Source organism: Rana temporaria, chromosome 8, assembly GCF_905171775.1.
Source record: "Rana temporaria chromosome 8, aRanTem1.1, whole genome shotgun sequence".
NCBI classification, from domain to species: Eukaryota; Metazoa; Chordata; class Amphibia; order Anura; family Ranidae; genus Rana; species Rana temporaria.
The window spans coordinates 125,804,857-125,811,259 of record NC_053496.1 but is presented as its reverse complement, the minus strand read 5'-3'; positions in this window follow the sequence as shown (position 1 = coordinate 125,811,259).

Below are 6,403 nucleotides of genomic sequence, written 5' to 3'. Positions count from 1 at the left end.
CAGCTTGCCCCCACTCAATGACAGAAATTATCAGGTCACACACCCTTCTCCATGTAACAGCTCACCCATGTGAAGAGAGGTTCCTCTTCCTCAAAACCAATGGTACAAACATAGTGGGCACTAAGTTGGTGCAAACCTCCCAACAAACTTCAGCTGCTTCTATTGCCCGTTAAAAAATCTCATTGAAACTGAGACAACACAAACAAAGTGTTTTATAGATGGTATTATACCCTGGCCAGATTGGCGAGTTTTATACCATCCTATTCCCCTTTGTGCTTCCGTGGATGCTCTCAGGAGGGTACAATGGCACATGTCTGGTGGACCTGCCCCAGGATATGTAGATTGTGGGTTAGAGTTTATGCGTTGCTCCGCAACCTCTTCAATACCAATTTAAAGAGGGACCCTTTTGTGGAAACCGATCACGGAGCTTCTCCGCCCTGAACGCCAGCTGGCGGCACGTTTTTACTGCAACTAAACTGACCATAGTAAGGGCCTGAAAGACCCCGGTCCTCAGCTTTGCAGCAGTTAAAAACTGCATTAATGATATTATGGTTAATGAGAAACTTACTGCCGTGTTATTGGACACTAGGGTTGTCCCGATACCACTTTTGAGACCGAGTACCGATACTTTTTTTCAAGTACTCGCCGATACCGAATACAATACTTTTTTTTTTAATGTCATGTGACAGTGGCAGTATATTTATTACACAATTGTTTTTTTTTTCTTTTTTTTTTTTTAAGGGGGGGAGGGGGTAGTGTATTGTCAGTGTTTTTTTTTATTATTATTTACATTTTATTTATTGCAATTTTTTTTTAATCAGCCCTGTTGGGGGGGGGCTTTGGTGAGATATCAGGGGTCTTAACAGACCTCTGACATCTCCCCTTTAAGACAGAGAAAGGGTCAAAGGACACAGATTCCCCAGTCCCTTTCTCTGCAGCATCAGCTAAAATGAATCGAGAGAAGCTTCTCTCCATTCATAAACACAGTTTACGATGCTCAGTTATGTGAATGGACAGAGTCAGTGATCACTGACTGTCCATTCGGAAAAGGTAGGAGCCGGGGTTTAGCGTCTCCTACCTCCGCTCTCCATTCTGACCAATGGGGGGGGGGGAGAAGACAGCACGGGGGGGGAGGAGGAGAAGACAGCACCGGGGGGGGGTAGACAGCATACAGGGCGAGACAGCACGGGGAGGGGGGAGAAGACAGCACGGGGAGGGGGGAGAAGACAGCACAGGGAGGGGGAGAAGACAGCACAGGGAGGGGGGAGAAGACAGCACGGAGAAGACTTGTATTTCCCCCCACCACCCAATACCTGACTGCCCAGGTATCAGGTAAAGCATCTCCCCCCGAGTACAAGTACTCAGGAAATGCTCGGTACCGATACTAGTATCGGTATCAGGACATCCCTATTGGACACCCACGATAAATTCCTCCGGGTATGGCAACCATAGGTGGCTCACAATCACCCTTCACGTTTTGATCCAATGCTACTTTCTCTTTAATGAGCCCGTGTTCCCCCCCACCCTGTGGACCCTTTCTTCTATCCCATTATTTCTTATTTATTTTTTTATCTCATTTTTATTTTTTCTCTCTTTCTCTTCAATATCATTTGTTCATGCTACTCTTCTAGCTGGTTCTCTTTCTTCTCATCCTCCCTTTCCTTTGTTCTTTGTGGCTCGGGCCCACAGGCTTGGTCCGGTTGGTCTTGGACACATGATGCGCTGTTTAATTTTACAATTTGGTTAATGTTATCCTCTGTTATGTGCCTTTTTAATTTTATTTTCCTTTTTATAATGTTGCACATTGAATAGCCATTTCGCTTTTAAGTTCTACATATACTCCGGTGTGTTAGCCGGTATGTTATCTAAACCAGCATAAGGTCGATTTAGCAGGATCCTTGAGATTGGGACATCCTATTGCTGGTCTTCTATGATGGCCCTTGGATTCCTAGGAGCTGGATCAATCTCAGGACTATGGACTAACTTTTGACGCCTCCAGTTCTATACATGATAGCTCATGGTGTGTCCACCACTGCTTTTTTTTTTTGTATTCTTTTTCTGTTGATGTGTTCTCAATAAAACTCTTGGTACAAGAAACTGAGACAACACTTCGCAGAATGAGTTTATAATTTGTGCATTTTCCTACAATATACTCAAGTAAATGCCTGAGCAGCCCAAGAACAAAAAATCTAAACCCAAGAATAAACATTTAACATTCCACATATTATCAGTCCTTAGAGGTGGTGGCTGCATTCATTTTCTTTACTTCAGGCTTCTTCCTTCATTTTAAGCTGGTGATCCTGCTAGTGGCAATAGTTCCTGTCCCACACACTCTTAAGCCCTGTACACACGATTGGTTTGTTTGATGAAACCAGACCGGTGGACAGTTTCATCAGACAAACCGATCGTGTGTGGGCCCCCATCGGCGAAGCATTGAAATTCATTTTTCTTAGCACGTCGCAGTGTTAAACGTCACCGCGTTTTGGCACGGTCCGATTTTTGACTGATGGTGTGTAGGGCAAGACTGATGAAAGTCAGCTTCATCGGATATCCGTCGAAAAAATCCATCGGATTAGATTCCATCAGATATCCGATCGTGTGTACAGGGCTTTACTGTACTGTAGTGCTTTAAAGGGAATCTACATCGTCAACTTGGGACAGGACTACAGAACACATCCTCCTCTCCATTACCTGGGGAAGGTTCTCTAGTTCACAGTGGCAACCTCTGAGGTTAAACACAACCAATAAGTCATCAGTGTGTGACATAGAACATTGCTGGATTTCTGGGAGACAAGGTATTTTTTGAACAGATATAACAGTGCAAAAAGTTCATTGTTTACATACAACACTTATGTCTATGCAGGTTGTTCAGATACTCAAGCTGCATTAAGCTAGGTTTTTCCTGTTTTGCAGGAACAGTGCAAGTTACAATGAAGCCATATAAATAAATGTCGGCACATTAGGGCTGCAACTAACGATTATTTTCATAATCGATTCGTTGGCCGATTATTGTTTCGATTAATCGACTAATCGGATAATAGCCTAAAAAAAAAAAAACTTGCATTTTAAAATTTTTGGGGGCCAATTTGTTGTTGGGCAGATTACAAAACACAAATTGCCACAAAAACACATTACATGCTTTTCTGCAGCTTCTCGAATGAAGTATATTGAACCAAAAAAAACAAAATAGCACCGTTTTGCGTTAAAAAGTCCTAGTGTCATCCTCCTCATATGTGTAGCGATCTACGTGGTGGCCCAGAGACATAAGCCTGAGCGGCGATTTGAAGCGGTTATTAGGTCCGGGAGCAGATCTTTAACCTAGAGACCCGCCGCCATTTTGGGGCCCAGTAAACATTATACCCCTCGATCTAAAGTACTGTGACAGCGGGCTAAACGAACACAGCTTCCGATCGTTATGTGGATTGAAAGCTAAAATTGTTGCTCGTTCATCACTGTGAACCGAGGCCTCCTCTCTATGCTGTGGCGTCATCGCCATTTTTGAGGCCTACGAGGCCTAAGACACCACTGAGCTCGAGTACGGATCATAGTATCCACTACACGGAGTCCAGTACGGGCGTCCGCTCGGGGATTACATGCAGTATTTACTCCTTTTGTCGGAGTCCCGCCGGCGGTTATAACTACAGGCTCGGGAGTTACACAAGTGGCTAGCTAGCCAGCGGAGGGACTATTAATAAAAATATATATATATATATATACACACCGAATATACAGGTGAGAGACGTCCATTATATTAATCCCTGGGCCCTCTGAAAGCTATGATAACTTTCCTCATACGCAGCTGTTTTTTTTTTCTCATTGCTTTGATATGAGATTAGAAGGCACAATCAAAAGCACTTCTGTGATGGAGGCTTAGAGGGGAAAGGCTCACCTCACCACTGGCCACTGTACTTTATCATCTCTAGTATGAAGGGAGATTGACCTGATGAACAAAAGTGACTGTCTTCTGAATGTTGTGGCTCTGTTTAAGATCCATTGTGATACAGGCACATGTCTGGTAAATATTGTAAGAAAAAGGGAAAACAAAATTATAAACCTGCAGTTTTGACACAGAAACTTTCTAAAATGTCAGCAGTCCCTCAATCGTATGCACACGTTGCAGCAGAAGCGCCTATGTTAGACAAACAATCTAAATCCCCTGACATGCAACAGGCTTCACCTCAGGAATCACTAGCTAATGCTTGCCCTGCTTCTTCTTCCCACTCACTGATGGAAAGGATAAAACCTGTGGAAATTAACCATATGTCACCTGTACTGGTTTCCTTATGTGATGCACTTCATAAAGCACCAAATAGCGAACAGGCTCTTGATGTTACATTTAATGTTTCTGAACTTTTTGCTAGAATATCTGAAATGCTGGACAGAGGCTTGGCACAAAATGCGGAAAGGATTACTGGAGAAATTAGAGCTGACTTTCAAAATCTGGGTAAAAGGATTGAGACTATTGAACGCAATTTGGATGTTAATATTTCTAGAACGGATCAAAACGCTGATCACTTACAATACATGCAGGAACAGATTGACATAGCACAGGATAGGATCGATGAACTTGAGAACAGATCTAGAAGGGCTAATTTCAGGATAAGAGGTCTGCCAGAATCTATCCTTGATATAAACTCTGCCGTGCAGGACATTATCAAAATTCTTTTGCCATCTGTCTCAGCACATAAGTTGGAATTGGACCGTGCACATAGGTCCCTAGGACCGATAAGAAAAGACGGCTTACCAAGAGATGTAATAGTAAAACCACATTATTACTCTACAAAGGAGGAAATAATAAAAAGCTCTCGCCAACTTGAACAACTACAATATCAAGGTATCACTGTTCAAATCTTTTCCGACATTTCCCCTCACACAATACAAAAGAGAAGAGCAATGAAGCCTTTATTGTCGGCCCTCATGGGGAAAGATATAAGATATAAATGGGCATTTCCTTTTGCGCTTAAATTTTCTTACAAAGACAACCACTACGCGGTTCGTAATTTTCAAGAAGGAGAACGATTACTGACGAGTCTGAACATAATATCTATGGAACCTGATATGGACACCACTCCTGCCCAACAGGGCTCTACCAAAAGACAAACTCCTATAAGCCCGACTTCTTCTGCTTGGAACAGGGTCAAACACAGGAAGGTTAAAGATAATATTACCTGAATGGATATTGTATTTCTTTATGAATGAGAAGCAATTTTTACAAATTTTTTTTTTTTTTATTATTATTATTATTTTTTTTTTATCTCTTATCTGGGGAGAGTTGAATTTTTTCAAAACCAATACTCAAATGTATTTCCATTGGTATAAGGAATGGAATACCCCCTTTTTTTTATCTCCTCTTTTTGACACTTAGTGGTGTCTCTGTACATATCCATATCTATACATCCGAATATGTGATATATGCATATGTATTTTTGGAGGACGGGGAACAAAAAAATGTAAAAAAAAATTTCCCCCCTATAATTTTTTTTTTTTTATATTTTATTTCTCTTCTCACACATATTGCGAAAAGAGCACTTACTATCATTCCGTTTGATGTTTGAAGTATTCCTGAGCTGAACCTTATATAATTGATTGTATTACCTTATGTTAATTTTTTGACAATGATAGTGGGTCAGTGGTGGGTCAATAGGCCTTAACTCACTCCTTAGATTGACGTTTGGTCGTCCTGGGATGTGAGTTCATAGCCCTCTCCATGGGCTATTCTAAAGTTGTTTTTTCGAATGAGGGAAGGAGGACTTCACCTTTCCCTCATTCAGAGCCTTTTTTTGGCTCTCTTTTATTTGTTTCTGATGAGTTTGTATTTCTCTTCTTTTTCTATGATTTTCTCTATCTTATCTGCTTTTCTTACCTTTTTAGCCTACCTGCCAAGATATGAATATATTGAGATGAGTTCACTACTGCAGTTATACGACCCATTCGCTGTAAGTTTTTCTTGTAACATTGAATTTAGAACCTCCAGTCTCAAGAAGGGCATATTGCTTAGATTCATTAATTTCATGAATCATGGCTGGAATAGCTAGTTCTCCCTCTCCCCTTCGTGTTATTTCTCATAACGCGCAGGGGTTGAATTCTCCGATCAAAAGGAGAAAAGCATTTCATTACTATAAGTCCATTCGTGTAGATGTAGTGTTACTACAGGAGACTCATTTTCCAAAGCGGTACACCCCCTCGTTTTTACATGAAAATTTTCCAAAGTTTTACTTATCCAAAGCTGAAAATAAAACAAAGGGAGTAGCTATTTTGTTCTCCAAACACTGCAATTTTGACCTGTCTAAGGAGTATGTTGATCCTGACGGCAGGTTTGTTTTGGTCAAGGGCACCTTGGAAGGGATGACATATACTTTTATTTCCTATTATGCCCCTAACAGGGGAAAGAAGTCATTTTTTT